We start from the raw sequence: 20249 nt of genomic DNA, 5'->3' as shown, positions 1-20249 counted from the left end.
GGCACTCAACTGCAGAGAATCCCAGAGAGACAGTTAGTCTCTGCCATTCCCTTCCCTCCAGGAGCCTGGCAATAGTGGCTTCGTAACACTCTCTCCAACATTTGTTGGTCTCTCTTCCTAGAGGGGACTGAAGACATCAGGGCAGGCTGCATGGCCAGGGAGAACGTGAACACACCAACTTCCCTTTTCCTTTCTATTTAGTTTCCCTCTAGTTCTAGCAAGTGCTACTGGTTTTCCATTTATGGGAGACAGCAAAAGCTTCACCTTTAAAAATAATTTAAGAAAAACAGTGGAGTCAATTCGAAGAAGAATACAGAGTTAATACATAGCACCAGGGGTTTGTGGCTATGTCAGACGCTTCGATGGTGCCCGCGAGAGGATGGAGAATGAGAGCAGTACTGTTTCAATGGAATCCTGAGCCCATTCTCACTCTATCTGCACTTGTGGTTCGCAGGCCAATGGGCCTACAACACTTCTCAAGTGGGAAGCCTTCTCCTGGCTCTGCAGTGCTGGTGGGCTGTCTGGAATGACCTGGGAGATGGAAGAAAGTATCTCTAGAGAGGGCACGAGTGGGGCAGAGGGGGCTAAGGCTGTTTTCCCACAGAGGCTATGAGAAAGGTGTGTCGGCAAGAAGACATTTGTGGTCCATTAGCAATGTCTGCCACAGGCACGGGGATCGGAGGTTGTGCATATGCAGCATCCCTAATCTGGATCAACCCCTCCATTTACAAATGGGGATACGGATGGGCCAAGAGGTGCAGCAACCTGCCAAGGGTTACATTCTCAGTCATGGGCTCCTTCCACTTCCACAGCCATGTCTGCATTTCTATGCAAGATCCTTGGGCCCCCTGGGCCTCCCACACAATGGCTTGTCCAGAGAACTTTAGAACTGATTAAGCCAGTGGTTGGATTGGCCTGTAAGAAGCCACTGGGATCCTGGTGAGGTGGCTGGGTCTCCGGGCTCTCCATCCTGGTTCCCACTAGGCAGCACCACTTTAGGCTCTTCTATATATGGAGGAGGGTGTAATCCAGGAGCTTGCAGGTCCAGCTGCCAGAATTTGGGGGTCCATACTGCCACCAGGCAACCATCCATGCAGGTTCTGACAGGGCCTGGGCTCTTCCATTACCCACAGCCCTCCTTTGCCTGCTTCAGGATGACAGGAGGGGATTCCAATACTTGAAAATATTTGAAAACCCTGTTCCAGGCCATCCCTTATTTTATAGTTGGGGTTTTGAGGTCAGAGAGGGGAGGGGACTTGCCCAGGCCACACAGAGAACAGATAGGACAGTTGGAACCACACCCGGGGCTCCTCCTGGGAGGTGCTGAGGATGCTGGAGCTCTGCTCCAAAATGCTGTTTCTCAGAGTTGAGGGGCAGCAGAACCCTTTTTAGATGGAGGGAGGAAGAACTGTCTCTCACGCAGCACACTGAGGAGCTCTGGCTTCTACTTGCAGGCCACATATTTGTGTGACGAGGCCTGAGCCCAGGGTAACGGAAGCTGTCCTATGCGGCAACCTGAACTAAAAAAGCAGCATATGCAGCCCTGAAATCAAGCAGTGGCATTAGTTTCCAGATCCAAGTGAACCCTCTTCCAGCAGAGAAGGCTCCTGGGAATATGCCTAAGGGCACCGGAGAGATGACAGATCCTGGTTTAAGAAACCAACTTTAAAGGATGGGTGTGACTCCCTCTTCCATACTAATTGGGTCTCTGGGTTGGCAGATCCCAGGCACAGCCTGGTAAGGATGGGCTGGGCTCCAGATCCATCATTCTGGTGATACGCCGCCCTGGCCTAAAGTGGAGGAGCCCAGTGTGATGGGGGTGGGAGAGAATGAGAGAAGGGTGGAGGAGAGAGGGAGAGAGGGAGAGAAGGAGAGAGGGAGAGAGCAGAGGCAGTTGGATGGGCTCCGAGGGCTTAACTAATGGGAAACATGATTCTGCTGCTCCCCTGGAGACCACGAGTTCCCTCTGGTTCCGATCTGTCGGCTCTCCACAGCTGTCTGCCCAACATCTGGCCTATGTAGGTCAACACTCCCAACCTCTTTTTTGGAATTGCGACAGCCTGCAGTTTGTCTGATTGCCCAACACCCCAGAGCAGCATCGTCCGCCGGAAGGGCTGAAGACTGTGCATTTATCTTTTCAGAGTAAGTACATTAAGTCTATTCCTAGAGAAATGCTGCTGAGTGTGGCGATGCCCTAGAGACCCAGGAGGCGATCACTGAGTGTTACGGTGGGCTGGGACCAAGAGGAGTGGGGGGCCCAAGACAAGATCACTGGCCACATAGGGGATGTGCTGGTATGCATCGGTGCTAAGTGCTTTTCAAACACAGTGTGCAGTCCTCAGGAACTGCCTGCCAGGAGGGTAGAGCCACCCTCAGGGCTGAGGAGGAAACCTAGGCCCAGAGCAGTGACGTGGCACGCATGAGGTCACACAGCTGGGAAGAGCAGCTGACATCAGATAGAATCCTAGCCCCTTCAGCCTCTGAGGTCCCGTCTCCTCCAAAGGCCAGCCCTCAGGTGTCCTGGCCCCAGGCCAGAACTTTTCTGTCCTCATAGTCAGGAATCACCAAGCCCAGGCTTCACGGCAAGTGACACATGGGGAGCAATCGTCTGCCAGTTTTTCATTTTTTCCTAATTTTTTCAATTAAATTAATGCTTGGAATGGGGCCCAAATACAAGTGCTGGTGGTGCTGGCTGTGGGTAAGATGTTCTGGTTTAGGGCTGGGTACCCACCGTTCCTCATCCGTAGGGGTACACAGTGAATGCGCAGGGGGAGCCGAGGGTCTCTGTCTCCCTGTGGGCAGAGGGGTGCCAGGCTGGGAGGCGGGAGAGCAGAGTGCTCTCTCCAGTCAACATCTAATTGTGTCTCTCTTCTCTGCTTCAAACACTTCAGCTTGTTCATCCACCCTTGCATTCAGCAAATACAGAGTGCCTACTGGGTACCAGGCTCCCTTCCAAGGGCTGTGGCTGTGGCCATGAACAAGACAGAAGCCCCCGCCCTTCTGGAGCTTTCAGCCTTGTCAAGGAAGGCGACAATAGCATGGTGTGGGGTTTAGGGGGCCTCCTCCCATGCTGACCCAGCCAGGCTCTCCCTTGCCTCCTGGCCCTGCACATGCCATGGCCTTTGGCAGAACATCTCTCCCTTTGTTTGTCTAGCACCTCTTTAGTTCTCAGATGGCAGCTGAGGAAGCCTCTGGAGACCCTGAATCTGGCTCTGGTCCCATTCTCTGGGTTCCCACAACCACTGGGGCTGCCCTCTCTCAGTACACATGCCTCTGAGTATGCTGGTCTGTCCCCTTCTCTCCCCTGGGAGTCCTGGAGGGGCAGGGGTCACCTCTGTCTGGTGCACCATGGTCCTGTCAGTGCCTGGTGACATTTGGCTCTTGGGAAATACCTGGTAAAAGACAAAAAGGCACATGGACAGACAGACAGGCAAGCAGGCAACGAGACAAAAAGCCAACACAGGGCCACACAGTCATAAATCAAGGTGACCTCACTCAAGGCTCTCTGTGTCTGGAGAGTAACAATGCTCCCGAAGTGGCTGAATGGACAGCTCAACTGCCAAGGGTACTGGAAACAGAACCAGCTTTGTGACAGAGGAGAATGCAGGCATGGGGCCCGATCCCAGAAGAGAAGTCCACATCTCACCCCTAGGCTTCTCAGAACAGGCAACAGAGAAAAAGAGAACACCACAGATGCAAGTTCAAGTGCAAGTGGAAGCATCTGCCACTGAATTCAAGAGTCAGGTCAGCCTGAGGGAGGGGATGATGGAATTGTTCTGTATCCTGTCTGTGGTGGTGGTCACAAGAAACCACACATGCATAAAAACTCAGAATGTTATACCAAAAAGGGAATTTTACTGCACACAAGTAAAAATTAAAAATAAACACACACACACACACACACACACACCCCAATCACTCCTTAATGTTATTAAAAACAGACAGGCACTGGCTTTAGACTACTCTATAGCTTGAAGCTGCTGCATGATTTTGTAAATCAATGCATGGCTCTGGGCCTCCATTTTCTCATCTGTAAAATGGAGAGAACAGTATCTACTTTCAAAGGTTGGCTTGTTGGATCACAGGAACTAATGCATGACAGGCGCCTGACACATGGCCTGACCATATGCAGCTTCCAGTGCTGTCACGGATAATCCCATTATAGAGATGAGGCACTGGAGGCTCAGACAGTCTGTCTCCCCTGGGCCAACTCAAATCTTTCGAGGTAAGCTATGTTAAAAGGAAAAGGCAGGAATGTTATGCTTTAAAACCCAATCAGCTGTCCCCTACTTGTGTGCCCACACACAGAGCTGCCCACCCTGGGAGCCTGTCTTCCTGTCACTGCCAGAGTCTTATCCAGATGGTGGGCAGCAGAATCCACTTCCAGGCTGGCCCGGCCACCTCAATTCTTCTACACTGAGACAAGGAACTGGTGGAAACACTCGCCGGCCCGGGTGTGCAGCTCCAGCCTGGGCCTCTGGCTGCCAACACACGTCCTCACACACATCTGGCCCGAAGCAGCATGGGGAACTTTCCAATGGCAAGCAGAGGTGCTGGCAGCTGGAGCCTAGGCTTGCTGAAACCAACCTGAAGGCTGGCTTTCTAGGAAAGCCTCCAGGGCAGGCACTTAGGGCTTGTGGGGATCTCCCTGGCTGCCAGGCGTCAGAGGAGCCCGGAGGCCATACAGGAAACAGAGCTGAGAGATTTCAAGTTGGGGCCTCTCCTGTGTTAACAGGGCCGCCTAGAGAGAACTGGGCAGTCCAACGTGAGCACCCACTCTGTGTGAGGTATACAGACAGGAGGGGTAAAGCTGCCCAAGTAATGAAAAATAATCAAAATTATTATTTTGATTGGGCTGATCAGGGATGTGCCAAGTACTTCATTTACGTTATGTTATGAGATCTGGACTTGGAAGGGGTAACTGGCTTACCCAAGGTCACAGAATCATCATGTAACAGAGCCAAGATCTAAACCCTAGCTGCGTGATGTGGTGGGAAAAGACCAGTGCACATGGTTAGATAGTTCTCAGCTCTTAACTAAAGGGTCCAGCACAGTGCTTGGAACATAGGGGGTTCTCAATAGAGAAGACATTAGTAGAATCTTCTCATGGCCACACACCCCCTAAGAAGTACTCTGTAGCCACTGTAGGGGCACAGGGGAGAAAAGGGCCCATTCTGCAGAGGGCACTTAGAGGCTTTCCAGATGAAAAAAACAATTGCACTGGATCTTAAGGATGAGTAGGAGTTTTCTGAATGAGGACCAACACCGAATCTTATTAAATCCCCAACACTCTGCTCTCAGGAAATCCTACGGAATGAACCCCATCATCCACCCATTTCATGGCAGAGAAAACTGACATTCAAAGACGTTAGGTCACTGGCCCAAACCCATGTAGCTAGTTAAGGAGGATGCCAAAATTTTTTTTTTTTTTTTGAATTTTAATGTATGATGGATGCCAAAATTTGAACTCAGTTTTATTTTACTTCTGAATGCCCATTCCTACCCAAGATGACCACGTGAAAGATGAGCATGTGGACCATTAGTGACTGTGTTCACTTCTCCTGGCTCCTAAGAACAGCAGAGCCGAGAATCCTGCCTCTACCACTTACCAGCCAGGTGACTGACTTCAGTCAGTAACTGTTGTGGTAAGTAAATGCAGCCATACAGGGGAAGCCAAAGGCAATGCTGTGAGCAGTAGGAGCTCTCTATCGTAGAGATTAAATGAGCTCATAAACCAGTGTATGACCCCAATCATGCTTACCATCCCTGACAGGTTCTCAAACCTGGTTGCACAGTACACTTGGGGGTGCTTGTTAAAACTTCAGAGTTTAACCCAAGTCAGCCCCTCCCACTGCCTGGGTTCAAACTGTGGCCCTGTGACTTCCTAGCTGCACGGGCCTGGGCAAGTCCTATCTCAGCCTGCTTCTCCATCTGTAAAAGGGGAGTAATAGCGGTGCCTACCTCATGGGGTGACAGTAAGGATCAAGTGATTCAATGCATGCAAAGCTCTAGGCACAGCACCAGGCACATAGTAGCTACTCAATAAAAATGGTTTTTGTTACATTTCCCCCAGTCTAGAGTCGGTGGGTACAAAGATGATGAAATGTGTGCAGAGGCCTGGCTATTCCTGATCCTACCAGGTAGAGATCGGAAGACCCCCCCAAATCTGGACCTTCTAAAAACAAGGTCAAATGGACTTGGAACTTCTAAGATGGGAAGGAGCTCAGAAGAGAAGGAGGTGGGAGCCAGGGTGGCTGGAAAGGTATAGGAGAGAGGCCAGAGCAAGGAGTCTAGCAACCAGCTCTCCTCCTGGGTCCTCCCTTCCCCACTGGATCATGCTGCCTCCTCACTGGCTATCTCCTCTACCACATAGCCCCAGCTCATTTTGGGCCACCTCATTTTGGATGCCAGCGGCTGTTCTTGCCAGGTCCTCCTGTCCCTCTGCTCACCCCAAAAGAGAGATTTCTAAAACACAGCATCTGACTAGATTCCCTTCCTCCTTAGAATCCCTCAGTGGTTCCCTCTTAATGAAAAACAGTAAAACAACACCAATTCACATTTAATGAGCACTTCCTTACTTCCAGCCATGCTACTGGGCTTTGTTCCTTTATGGGGCAGGACTTACTGTCATCCCCATTTTATAGACGGGGTAACTGAGTCTAGAGAAGCCGATGGCCTTGTTCAATTTAGACCAACACAATCACCAGCCTGAGTTTCTGCAATGGCTCCATGCCTGGTCTTCTGCCTCTAGTGGCCATTTTGGCTCTGTCTGGTTGGGGCTGTAGACAAGGGCTGGACCAGGGGACTCCAGGCCCAGGTCCAGAGTCTGGATACCAGGACCTGGATTGAACAAGTGAACAGGAAGGCTTGGGAAGAACACTCCTAAAGTCTGGAAAGATAGCTGACACCAAACCTTCCTGTCACCCTCTAGGCCCCCAACCAAAGCCAAAGACACTGCAGCAGAATACCATAGGAGCTGACTGCCTAAACTAGGGCCAGAAATGTGGGGTTCCACTGGCAGCCTCTCAGGGAGTCTCAGTCTACAGCTCCCAGCTGCTGGGCTGGGGGCCCCAGGGAATGCTGGGAGCTCTCCCAGCCCCCCGGCGAGGCCCCACACCACACAGAACAGGCAGCCCAACCTCAAGACAGCAACAGTGCCAACCACACGGATTCTGAGCTGGACTGATGTGGGTTCTAATCCTGGCTCTAACACTTCCTTGAACAAGCTACTCACTCAGGAGCCTCAATTTTCCCCCTGTAAAACAGGGATGCTAATAGTATTTCCTGTCTCTCAGGGCTGTTGAAGGGGATAATGGGATGTCAGCAAGATGCCTGGTCTAGAGATAGACATCAAAACCCCTTCCACATAAGGAGACTGGGTTCCTTAGACCCCAATCAAAACCAGATCATTAGGGTGAACCAAGTTTAACTGTTATTTGTACGGGTAACAAATTGACAAATTTCATGTGGTTCAACCTAATAGCATCCCAGGGGCCTGGAGGAGTCCTTCTGTTTCCAGTGGACTAGACTAAGAATCACGATTACTTTATTATGTGTCATGTACTGAGATGACTCCTCCATTTATAGATGAAGAAGATACAGAGGTTCTGAAAGGTTAAGTAACCCACCCAAAATTGCATAACTAAAAAGTGACACAACCACAAATCACATCCAGGTCTGGCTGCCTCCAAAGCGTGTGCTTCAACAACTATGACACAATGCTCAGTCTGGTGCCAACAAGAGGTCATCACGAGGAATCTGTCTTAGCTGAACGATGTCAGTGGCTATCACCCTAGAATCACGGGATCTTGGGATAGAGAGGGCCTAGGCAGTCATGGTTTCATTCAAGGAACACACTTGGCATCTGTTCTGAGTCAGGCCCTGGACTATGAGGGATTCAGGCCTGGTGGGAGAGAAGACAAGTCAACAGAGGACTAGCCCCAGTGTATGGGCACCGCAATGGGGTTGGGAAACTGGGAGGCTCCACATCAAAGTTGAGTGCCCTGGTTCGGTGACAGGTAGAAAGAAATGAACCAGTCCAGGATGCTCCCCAAACAACTGCCTCTACCCCTAAGCCCAGCCTCATCTTGTCCTACTGGGCTTGGGGATATGGAGGAGGAAAGAACAAGATGAGAATGTGGTCCCTGAGACCCTGAGGATGGCCACCTATTAGACGTGTCATAAGGCAAGAGGGATTCCTACACCAGAAGTAGGGTGGCTGCAGAAGTGGGTTCCAAGCTTCGTATACCCAAGGAGCCTCTATTCCTGCAAAAAGTGTATGTGATTCTGAATGGTCAGGTTCTGGGAGTGTCCTTGGCCATCCCTGTGTCCACGTCCTGCTGGGCTCACCTGGCAGAGACTATTCTGCCCAGCCTCAATTGGAGTCCCTATGTAGACATTTTCTGCCAGCTTCTCATGCTTCACACACAAGTCCCTGAGATAGGACAAAAGAAAATAAGAGATTCAGGCTCTCTCCTTCTCCCTCCCTCCTGGAAGCTTTCCTGTCTCCACTATACTACACTGTCCTTCTCCCCAGAGAAACATGAGATAATACACAAAAATATAATGCAATACAAAACAATAAAATTCCTCACAGCAACCAACAGTCTAGATGTATTTCCTAGGAGGCTGCCTTGTACTGCTGCTCCCATTCTGCAGTGGAGCAAATAAAGCATAGGGAGGCCAAGTAACTTGTTCTGTCTGGCTGGTAAAAAGTAGTCTTAAAACTGTCCACATTTCACCACCAGAAGCCATGTTTTGGGCATATTGTTTCCCCAGACTCTTTCCTATACATTGAAATACTTTTTGAAATTAAGATCCCATTGTATACATTAAGTTGTCTTTTTCACTTGCATTATATGGTGAGCATTTCCCATTTCATGAAAAACTCTTTGAACAAACCATCTCTAAAGGACCCTCCATAGTCCACCGAAGGTCATAGATCATTTATCTAATCATACCTCCAATGAGAAACATCAAGGTTCTTTTCAATATTGTTTTAATTACCATACTGCTGAATATCCAAATGTATAAATCTTCTGGGAAGATTGCTTTAAATTTCATGGGGCGCACCCTGGGCTAGTCCATTTTGAGCATCTCTCTCTATGTGTGGTCATGCCAGACCACCTGAGTCATATCATTTGAGTTGCTTATCATGGCAAGTAGTGTTGAGAGGGATGATGATAAAGATAATACTAGTGGGTAACTATCCAGCACTTTCATGTGCTAGGCACTTCTCTAAACCCTTTATGTGACACAACCCATGGTAGGTACTATCCTTCCTCTCATTTTTACAGATTAAGAAACTGAGGTGTACAGAAGTTAAGATGCTCACTCAAGGTCATGCCCCTGGTAACAGCAGAGCCAGGTCAAACCCATGCCATCTGGCTTCCAAACCCAAGGTTGGAAACTTCTACCCAGAAGTCTTTCTTTCTTTCTTTCTTTTTTGGTGCCACAGACCCCTTGACAACCTCATGAAACCTATGGACCACTTCTCAGAATGATTTAAAATTAATAAAATAAAGCATGCAGAATTCTAAATGAAACATTATACTGAATTATAATAAAAATGTTTCAGAAACGAAACGGTGAATATAAGTATCCCTTTATTAATGCAATAATGAAATCTAGTGGTAGGTTGAGTAGCATCACAGTTCTGAACTAGTAAATGATCTACTTACTACTAGCAGATGATAAATGAGCTTTGGGATCCATGCCATAGCTGTAAGGTGATATAAAAATAGAGCAGAATTTCTTTTTAAAAAAAATTTAATTTAAATTCAATTTAGTTAACATACAGTGTATTATTAGTTTCTGGGGTGGAATGTACTGATTCATCAGTTGCATACAACATGCAGTGCTCATTCCATCAAGTGCCCTCTTTAATGCCCATCACCCAGTGACCTCATCACCCCACCCCCCCGCAACAGAGGGGAATTTCTATTGGTGACAAAGTCTCAGGTATTATGAATATCACTAAAGGTTGTTGCCCTCATTCACAATGGAAGGCAATGCTAAATTACAGTCAGCGGTTGATGAAAATAAAGCTGAACTTTTCCCCTTCCAAGTTCAGGGCCCTCTGAACTCTACTCATGTTGAGAACTCCTCTACTAGTTTGCATTCCCTCTCCAGAGCATACCTCTCTGTCCTAGTGAGGAAGGGGCAGCCCAGGTCTCAGACCCCTACCTGTTCCCAGAGCCCCACGCCAGGCCTCATTATGGCCCTATTGCTGTGACGCCTTCCAAACAGATGGTGATCTCCACAGGGACAAAAGCTGCCTGGCTATCTTAGCCTCTCTCCAGCTTGGGGCCAGGCTTGGCCTGGGGCAGACAGTAAACCCACATCTGTGCAACGGACTGCCAGCCAAGGGTGGCCCGAAGCCAAAGGCTGCTGATTCACACCTTGGCTGGGGAGGAGGAAACGGTGACGCCGCTGCGTGGGTTTCTGGCTTTCTTTGCCAATGCAGTGGCCAAGGGGTCCATGCAATTCTGCTTAATTAAGCAGACTAGAAAATATTATCCTTATGTGCCTTATGGCCACGGTTTCCTTCACCCCCAGGGAGATAGCTGACTATAAGCTTCTAGTCAATGAGAGGCAGAGAAGTGGGTGTGATTGTGGGCAAATTAGTCCGCCTTTCCAAGCCTCGGTTTCCCTACTTGCAAAATGGGCTAATAACAGGACCCACATAGCAGACATTGATTGCTTCCACCTGCTCTTTCTTCCAGCAACAGTACTCTGGATCTCCAGTGACTATCTCTCCCGCTACATGCAACCTAGGGGGACTACCTATCCCAATACCTGGCACTTGCTGGGCCAAAGGATGGTAGGGGGATCTGGCTGCACCAATCAGACTCTCTCTTCCTAGAACTGAACTCTTGAGGGACCCAAGGACGGAGGGATGGAGCAGCTGCTCACCTTTGGTGATGCTCTGATGCCCCCTGGCAGCTCCTCTGCCCTGGCTCCAGCTGGCCAAGTCATTTCCCCACCCCTATTCTGCCCAGAGTCAGCTTTCCATATGTTCCCTGTGGCTTAAATTAGCGAGGGTCATTTCTGTCATTTGCATCTCACAGAGGTGCTGAGCAGATTCAGGGATCCAAAGTATGGAAAGCCTTGAGCACATAAGAAGCATTCAGATAAATGATACCCATTCTAGAAGAGTCATAGTAAATTATTATTAAGCTTTGAGAACAAGATAGGTCTGGAGTTATTTAATCCTTCCCAAACTTCAGAACTCCTACTGGCTCTCCCAGTCTCCTCTTTCTCTCTTACCTCTCCTGCCCCAGCTTCATCTTTGTCTGCATGCAGCCCTTCTGTGGACAGGTGCTCTCTCCCTCCAGCCTCCCACACTTTGTCTGTGCTCCACCCCCCTCTGTTTTCCTGTGGAAGGCCCACCAGCGGAAGGGCCCCAGGGACCAGCTCTCCAACTACTCCAGGATTTCTCTTGGACACGTCTGGGCCCCAGCCCCGGCCCCTGTGCACGGAAGCTGTGACCTTCCTGAGGGTAGGGTCCATGCTTTCTATTCTGTGGCTGTCGGCCCACTCCGGAGCTCCTGGCCCCCACACATCAGGCTTCATTTCCATCACTCAAACCACTCCTGCTTCTTTCAAACATACCACATATTGGGGTTTCCACTTCTTTGCCCTCCTGTTCTCGGCCTGAAATCCCCTTCCCTCTCCACTTGCAGCATCCCTCCTCAGCTTTGTGATCAGCTTTGGCTCACCTCCACCGCATGCTGCCTTGTCCAAGTCCAACTTCCCCAGAACCCAAGTGCACAGGCTTCTGCTTATTCCCCAAGTTCCAGGCTAGCTCTGAAACACCCTGCCTGTGACTCTCAGGACACTGACCTCCTTTGAAGGCTGAATTCCTGGTTTGTGTATCTGCAGATCATCCCTGCACTTCCAAGTGCCTGGCCCCTGGAGGGATTTGTATTTGTTCAGTGAATTCTCAGGAAACGTTGTCACTATTACAAAGTCCAAAGGTTTCTTGGTTGTGGTGGTGGTTGTTGTTGAAAGTGGTGGTTCTAGTAGAATTGCCAAAGTACAGGATGCCCAGTGAAATTTGAATTTCAAATAAGCAATGAATAATTTCAGAGTGAGTATGTCTCAAATATCACATGTTTATCTGAAATTCAAATTTAACTGGGCGTCCTGTTAAATTTGGTAAATCTGGCAACCCTAAGCCCTGGGATGGTCTGAAATAGGCCTGCAGAAGCATGTGGTAGAGCTCTGCCCACCTGCACACAAGATGCACCACCAGTCCCTTCTCCCTTCAGTACCTGAAGATGGTCCTGGGAGTGAGCTCCCTGCCCACCTGTAGGCTTGCATCTGAGCCAGCAAGCCCAGCAAGCCCAGGAGGAAAACACTCTGCAGTTTGGAGAAGAGGGTGGAGGAATGACAAGCATATGATAAAGCTGGGCCCTGTGGGCTCCCAGGAGAGCCCCAGAGGAGTGAGCCACACCAGCCCCTGCCCATGACGCACTGTGAGACACTGGGCTTCCCGGGTCTATTACATCAGGCAGCTCCCATGTCAGGCGGGGGCAGCGAAGCCAGTTCCACCAGGCGTCTGGCTAAGCCTGCCTACCAGCACTCCAGGGAAAGGACCGCAGGGCCCCAGTTTCTGGGCCTTACCCCAAGCTGGGAAGCTCCAAGGACAACTGTCCCAGCAGCACTGTCCTCAGGCATTCTGCACACAAGCTCATTTAATTTGCAAAGCCACCAAAGCCACCCATTTCCCAGAGAAGGGTCAGTGCCAAGAGCGAGTGAATGACAGAATCAGCCTAGAACCCAGCGCAGAAGCCACACTCACAACCCTCCAGACACACGGCCTTCTTAATAAGCCTCGTCTTCTCTCCTTCAGCCAGGGATGGTTGCCTATGACTCACTGCTTGCACCCACCATGCTGACAGGATCACTTGGCTAGTGGCTCTCTCCTTCTTGCAGCTACAGTGACCCACAGCTGGCCTTCATCTCCAAGGGGAAGGGAAAAAATGGAGTCACACAAAACAAGACTGTTCCCCATGCCGCAGCCCTTTCTCCCAGGAAAAAAGCACATACCACTTGCCATCAGGATATGAGTGTTCTAGATATTCACAAGTACAATGAATGGTCTGGTCCTTTAGTATTTTTCTGGCAGTGTGATGACTAACTGTACTTGGAGCTGACCCTTGTACACCTCTGGGTGGGCTAAGGTGAATGTATGAACACCCAGGGAGCGGGGTGTGGGGCCTACCTCTAATCTGGATGACCTTTCTAGTGTCCTATGGCCTCAGTGTAGGCCACAGGACTCAGGCCTGCAATTCTTTCCAACCCTCCTCAGCTGCAGGCGTTGTGGGAAGACCTGGACCTGCTGAGCAAGCAGCATTTTAACTAGAAAAGCATCTGTCCAGGCCTTCCCTCGAGGTATTTTAAACTCACTTCTTTCCACTTCTTGGGCTCTCACACTGGAAAGCTGCATCCAGAGACCTCCCTCTACAGCAGGAGTGGGGGAAGTCTTTGAGGCCAGCGCCTACATGGGAAGGACAGGCTCTCCGAGGAGCTAGAGAATCCCACTGCTTCGGGACAGGATGGGGCAGCAGGATGTGGGAACCTGGCTGAAGCCACCCACAGCTTGGCACTGCTTCTTTTTTTAAAATGAGCATTTGCTGTTTTTTTATTTTCACTAAAAACAGGAATATGTGTTCACTGCAGAACATTTGGAAAATAGAAAGCACAGACGAGAAAAAAAAAAGGAAAAGAAAGTGACATATTTTATCAGCTATCTTTCTATGCTTATACAGACACATATTTTCATCCTTCATTTGTAATCAGGTGGGAATCAGCCTGAGCATGTTGTTTTGCAACCAGCTTTTACTATTTAATATTCCCATGACAGAAGATAGAATACATTTTTACCATCTTGATGGTATCCTCCCATGTGGATATAGTGCATTTTATTTATCTTGTTCTCCACTGATGGGAGTTTAAGTGGTTACTGACTTTTTACTACCATAAACGATACTATGTTTATATGTTCCTAATACAGCTCATGGGGAAGGAGCCCTTACTTTATGATAGGCCCATTTAATCCTCCCGTCAGTCCTATGAAATGGGAACTGTTACTATTCCCATTTTATAGAGGTGCAGAGAGGGTAAGTCGTTTGTCTGAAGTCACATTGCCAGTAGGTGACAGACCAGGGATTTGAACCCAGACTGTCTGGTATACTTTCTCTGCTCACCAGAAGCATGGAATAGCAAAGATTTAAAGTCTGAACTAAAGTAACATGTAAGTGATCTGAAGATATGATAGCTCCACCTGCCTTGATCTTGACACAGCTGCAGGAGCCCAGAGTGTAAGAAGCAGGCTGATATCTCCTGCATCCAAGGGCCAGAGGGATCAAAATGGTACAAGGCAACTGATAAAGTCCACTGTTTTTCTTTTTTTTTTTTTTTAAAGTCCACTGTTTTTCACTCAAAGAAAGCAACAGTCATTTAAAAAAAAAAAAAAAAAAAAAAAAAAAAAAAAAGGGATCCCTGGGTGGTGCAGCGGTTTGGCGCCTGCCTTTGGCCCAGGGCGCGATCCTGGAGACCCAGAATTGAATCCCACGTCGGGCTCCTGGTGCATGGAGCCTGCTTCTCCCTCTGCCTGTGTCTCTGCCTCTCTCTCTCTCTCTGTGTGACTATCATAAATAAATAAAAAATTAAAAAAAAAAAAAAACCCACCTTACCCGAGGGGCCTTAATGCCTTACCTAGTGCACTACTCTGTGACACAGACAGGGTGCATGAGAAGAACCCACTGGCAGATAGATAGGAAGGCTCAGCCTTGCTTGAGGGCCTATGCCAGAAGCTGCAGGGTGTCCAGCCTGGAGCCGGCACCCTATAAATGCCTCCTGAATGAAAGAGCATGGAGAACATATAGCATGGCCTCACAGCAGCAGGTAGGAAAGAGGCATAGATTTGGATCATGGCTATTATTATTGCCAATATTATTTTTCAAGACTACTACCATTGATGAAGGGCCTTTTCTACATTATGCACCAGGCTGAGTATCGGGTGACCTGAATTAACCTTCACCATTGCCCTACACTTATAGATAAGTACTATTGCACCCTTCTGCTCCCTTTTTATAAACCCTCAGGTGGTTCGTCTACAAGGTCACCCAGCTCAGAAGGGCTTGAGGAGGACTCAGAGCCAGATCTTTTCATCATGAAAGAAATGTGCTTGTAGCTGGCATTTATCCCTCTGGCAGAAGGCACAGAGTACAGATCGAGTGTATACATTATCTAAAAAGCTCACAACAGTCTGAGAAGACACGACTCATTCTACAGATGCTGAAACTAAGACTGGGGGTTGAGTCAGCCAAGGCCATGTTTATTCCTAATGCCCAAGTTTGTTGCTCTGCCCTGTGTGTTTCTGCAAAAGAAGGGGTGCCAGGTAACTGGTAGCTGGAAAGAGAATGCAGCTAATCTGGGTAGCAGGTTCACACTTTGTTCCAGACCACTGAGCTCGCCAGCCAGAGGCTTCCCATAGACTGATATGAGCATGCTGGTAATACCTGATAAGGGTGTGATCTACCTTGCAAAACTCAATGGCTCAGAGTGGCGACCTTAGTGGAAGGAGGCTAAGGGGCTCCTAGTGGAAGGAGGTTTCAAGGCTGGTGGCACAGGGTCTATCACCCCATCACTCCGGGGGCACAATCAACTCAGAGCTTCCCGGGGTGAGAATGATGAGGGCTGGCGGCTGCCTGTGCTGCATCCTTCTAGGCTGAGGGAGCAGTGAGATGAGTAAAGGGCCAGGACGGGGAAACTAGGATCCAGAAGGTAGGTGACACACCTGAGGCTGCTTGGTGCAGGGGTGGAATCACAGGGCTGCCACCTCTCCCAGACCATGTATGCATCTGGCTCCATCCCTATGCCACTACTCCTTGCTGTGTGACCTCAGGTACAAGCCTTCCTCTCTCTGAGCCTCCAATCTTAAAGGAAGAGTGAGAGAGCTAAGGTAACTGGCTAAAGCATTAGGATCTTGCCTGTGTAAAGAAATCGTACCAATTACTAGAAGACAAATAACTCAATATACTGAGAAAGGAGCAAAAGATAAAACAGGCAATTCACAGAAGAGGAAATGTTAACAGCCCATGGAGGTAGGAAAAGATGCTCAACCTGGCCAGTGAGCTGGGAGATGCGAACACCACCAAGAGATCCTACTCTGTACCCAGCTGATTGGCCAAAACGAAAAGTCCGACCATTCAGGATATTAGTAAGGACACACAGCAAAGGGATGCACAGACACTGCTCCATGGCCTATAAATGTAAAGGGGACAACGCAGCAACCCCATCATAGGTACATGTGCAGGAAGCAGCTGCCTGGGTCTGTAGCGCTGAGGACACCCTGAAAGTCCCCAACAGAAACTAGGATAAATAGTAGTATATATAAATGGAATATTAAATAGCACTTAAAATGAACTGGGGCCACATGTATCAGCATAGATCTCAAAAGGATGTCTTTATATAGTTTTAAAACACTCAATACATGATTTGGGGCAGTGCTAAAAAGATAAAAACATTAAAAAGTGTGTAGGGCTGGGGTGGGATGGGGATTGATTGCAGACAAGTCCCAGGGATCTCTTTGGGGGTGATACAAAGATTATACAATTGGAATGCAGTGGTGGTCATACAGCTCTATAAATTCACGAAAACAGAGATGCCTGGGTGACTCAGTGATTGAGCATCTGCCTTTGGCTCAGGTCATGATCCTGAGGTCCTGGGATCGAGTCCCACGTCGGGTTCCCCAGAGGGAGCCTGCTTCTCCCTCTGCCTATGTCTCTGCCTCTGTCTCTCATGAATAAATAAAATAAAAATCTTAAAAAAAATTCACTAAAACAATCAGCAAACCATACACTTAACAGGAGTGAATTTTATGGCATGTACATTATACCTCAATAAAGCTGTTGGAAGAAAAAAAAGTCTATCTAGTAGATCTAATAACCTATTTTTGAAAATGCATGGGAATGATAAACACCAAATGCAGGACACTGGTTCATTTTGGGGTGGGGGGAGAGTTAGGGAGGATACACAGGGGCTTTGCATCTGCCATGTTTTATTTCTTAAAAAACAAAAAATAGTGATCTGAAACATGGTAAAATGTGAACATCTGACAGAGCTGGATGGTGGATAGTTACTTTGATTTTATGTATTTGTATACCTGAAGTAGTGTATTAATATAGTGAAAAAAGACTTATTTTAAAGGACTGTTGTGCCGACTAAATTATACAGAGAGCTTAATCCAGTGCCTGGCCCACAACAACTGATCAAATTTCAGCCATTATGATTACTGCTGCTGTAACTACTACTACCATCTTGCTCCTCCTAACGTCGAAAGATCTCAAGACAGAGCAAGCTTGGCTCCTGCAGCCAGGGACTCTCTTCTAAATCCAAGGCTTCTGTATATCCCACTCCAGTGCAGGAAATGGGGTGATCCTGCAAAACCTACAGAGAGCAAGCACTTCCTTCTCTCTTCAAGCCAGAAGATAACCCAGCCAGGGAGGGTCTCCCCAGGCCATCACACTTGAAAGCCCCCTTTCCATTCATTCAGAAAGCCCTGGGCTCTGGGAAAGGAAAGGTGCTAGCATGAAAGGGGAACAGCTCCCTGAGCCTTCAATCTTCCTGCCTCTGATAGAAGGAGGCGGCTTCAGGGGAGCCTCTCCAAATCATATTATCATCTACAATAACCCTTACCCAACTGTTGGGATCTCGGAGGTCCTGGGAATTTCTACCCCTGCATTCTTCAGACCTGGCCTGTGCCTCTGCCCCTGGGCCCACTGACGATGTCTATGCCCACAGGTGAAGGAGGGTGGGGTTGGCATGGAGAGGATGCCACCCTGATCATGGAGAAGATATCATTTCAGGGGGAACAGGTGACTCAGCCCTGAGCTCAGGTGCAGTTCTCCATGACATCTATAGTACCTGTGACCTGTTCCTTCTAAGGCAGCTGAGTGATGAACAGGCGGTAGCCAAGGTAGCTGCAAATGGGGAGGGGGTAGTGGAAAACTAGGGGGCATGGTTAACAGAATTCTCCTGTCATGGATCTGTATATTCTTACTCAGTGGTTCCGGCACCGGGCATGGGGTGGAGGGTAGAGATGTGTGATTTCGCTGCTGGGGGACATGTCTGGAGATAATTTTGGTTGTCACAATTCAGGAGGGGGATGCTACTGGCACCTAGTGGGTAGAAGCCAGAGATGTTGCTAAACATTCTACAATGCTCAGGACAGCCCTGCATAGCAAAGAATGATCTGGCTCAGAATGTCAACAGTGTTGAGGCTGAGAAATTCTGCCCCAGAGGGAAGGAACAACATTTACAGCTTGAAGATTATAGAAGATGGAGTTCAGAGAGATATATCAACCTGCCTAATGTCACACAGCAGGAAATGGCAGAGCTCAGGACTGTCTCACTCCCCTCGCCATGCTTTCTCTCCAGGGTGGCTGGGCCAGGTTCAGAGGAAGGGATATCAAGTGGGATGGAAGTCTAGGCACACACCAACAGTGACCTCCATTTCTTCCAGAGTGGTGGGCTGGATATGTCTCGAGAACAAGAGAAGGAGGCACTGGCAGTTTCTAGTGGGTTCAGGTCCTCTGCTATCATGGCATGAAATCTGCCCCGTTCCTATGGATGCCTCAGGCTTCAGTTCAACCCATCGCCCCTCTTCATCTGATGAAACCAAACGGCTGGATACAAGGGAGAGAGCCCCCATGAGTCACAAGGATAACTAAACCCACATGCAGAAAAACAAGTTTTTGGTGAAATCTCTCCACATGTGACTTTGGCACATTCCCAATCCAAGTGACATGGAAGCCATGGAGCAGAGAGGCAGGCTCTAACAGCTAAGGCACAACAACAGCCCTGGTGTCATGTGGTCCCTCCTTCTAGGAAGTGGGCACCATTACCCCCAGGTACAGATGAGAAAACTGAGGCTCGGAAAGGCTACACAGCTACCAAGTGGAGGCCAAGATTTCAACCCAAATCTGTATTTTAATTTGTTTCAAGGGGCCCCTAAAAAGTGATGGAAAGCTAAGCAAGATGCCCCTTAAAGCTGCAGAACCTTCAAAAAGCTGGCAGGGATGAATCTGACTAAGCAGAGAATGAAAAGCCACAGGGTGATCACAAATGATGTCAGACTTCCTGGTTCTTAAGGGGACTTTGCTTAAGGAAACTATGAAGGTATGGGATCTAGGAAGTGGCAGGGTCTAGTGGAACCCCACTTTTTGGGGTCCAAAAGACTTGGTTTGACATCTTTGCTCTGTCCGGGACTGTGATCTCAGGCATAGGACCTCATTTTCCTCAGCCTCGGTTTCCTCATCTGTCAAATGGGCTCAAGAACCTCAGTCTCCTACGTGTGTGTTGGGAACGGGCAGGAGAGAGTTAGTGGATGATGATGCCCAGTTTGTGGTGGCTGTATCTATTCTGGTTCTGCCCACTCACAGATTGGGTGGGAGGAGGCATGGAGAATTTTAGACTCATCTTGTTGCCATGTTGGTGAAAACTGTCTTCATACCAAAAAGGCAACTCAGTTACACACTCAACAAGCTCAAACAAGAAACCAAGATTTGGCAGCATTTGAAACAGTTAACAACAAAAAAAGACAATTTAGCTCTGCTGTGGAATCAAGGGAAACTTCACTCTATTTAAAGATGCCACAGGTCCAGGAAATAGCTTCCCACCGCCTGGCTAAGGGCTGAATAACTGGCTGCGCAGCCAATAACAATACGGACTCACACAGCACACCCTTTCTCGTGGAGAGTGCAGAGTGGATTCCGGTTATCTCCTTTCAGGTTTTATAGGCTATTCATGGAGGGCATGTAGATCTGCTTTATAAGAATGAGGCTCATAAGAAAATAGATCCAGAGGAGACTTGCAGGGAGGCCAAGGAGCTGAATTTAGCCAGCCAACGCCCTTTGCTATTCATTGTTCTACACTTCTTTGTTAGGATTTTTTCCCTCCCTCTTGCTCTTTTTTTCCTTCCTGGTTAACTTCTCTGCAGCTAGGCGCTGCCACTGCCCCCTTCTCACCACCAGAGACACCATAGTCCCCTTCCCTCCAGTAAGGAGGCCTCCCAAGGCCTCACCTGGGCCCAACATCCCACAGACCCATTATCCCTCCACCCAAAATCTCTAAGGTGATCCCAGGGCCCCCCTGAACCCAGATTCAGGTCCTAAACTGCTGCAGAATCCACTTCCCAAGTGGGGGTTACCGCCCCCTGGAACACGTTCCAGAGGCAA

At 48.7% G+C, this 20249-nt stretch overlaps 1 protein-coding gene across 2 annotated transcripts in view; it reads right to left on the bottom strand.

Annotated features, from left to right (window-relative positions):
* SH3PXD2B (SH3 and PX domains 2B) overlaps positions 1 to 20249 on the bottom strand; it is a 103698-nt gene that overhangs the window by 82561 nt on the left and 888 nt on the right. The gene's annotated exons all lie outside the window — the stretch shown is intronic.

Source organism: Canis lupus, chromosome 4 (genome assembly GCF_011100685.1).
Source record: "Canis lupus familiaris isolate Mischka breed German Shepherd chromosome 4, alternate assembly UU_Cfam_GSD_1.0, whole genome shotgun sequence".
Lineage (NCBI taxonomy): Eukaryota > Metazoa > Chordata > Mammalia > Carnivora > Canidae > Canis > Canis lupus.
The sequence above is the reverse complement of the archived record's forward strand: the minus strand, read 5'-3'. Positions and strand labels throughout refer to the sequence as shown.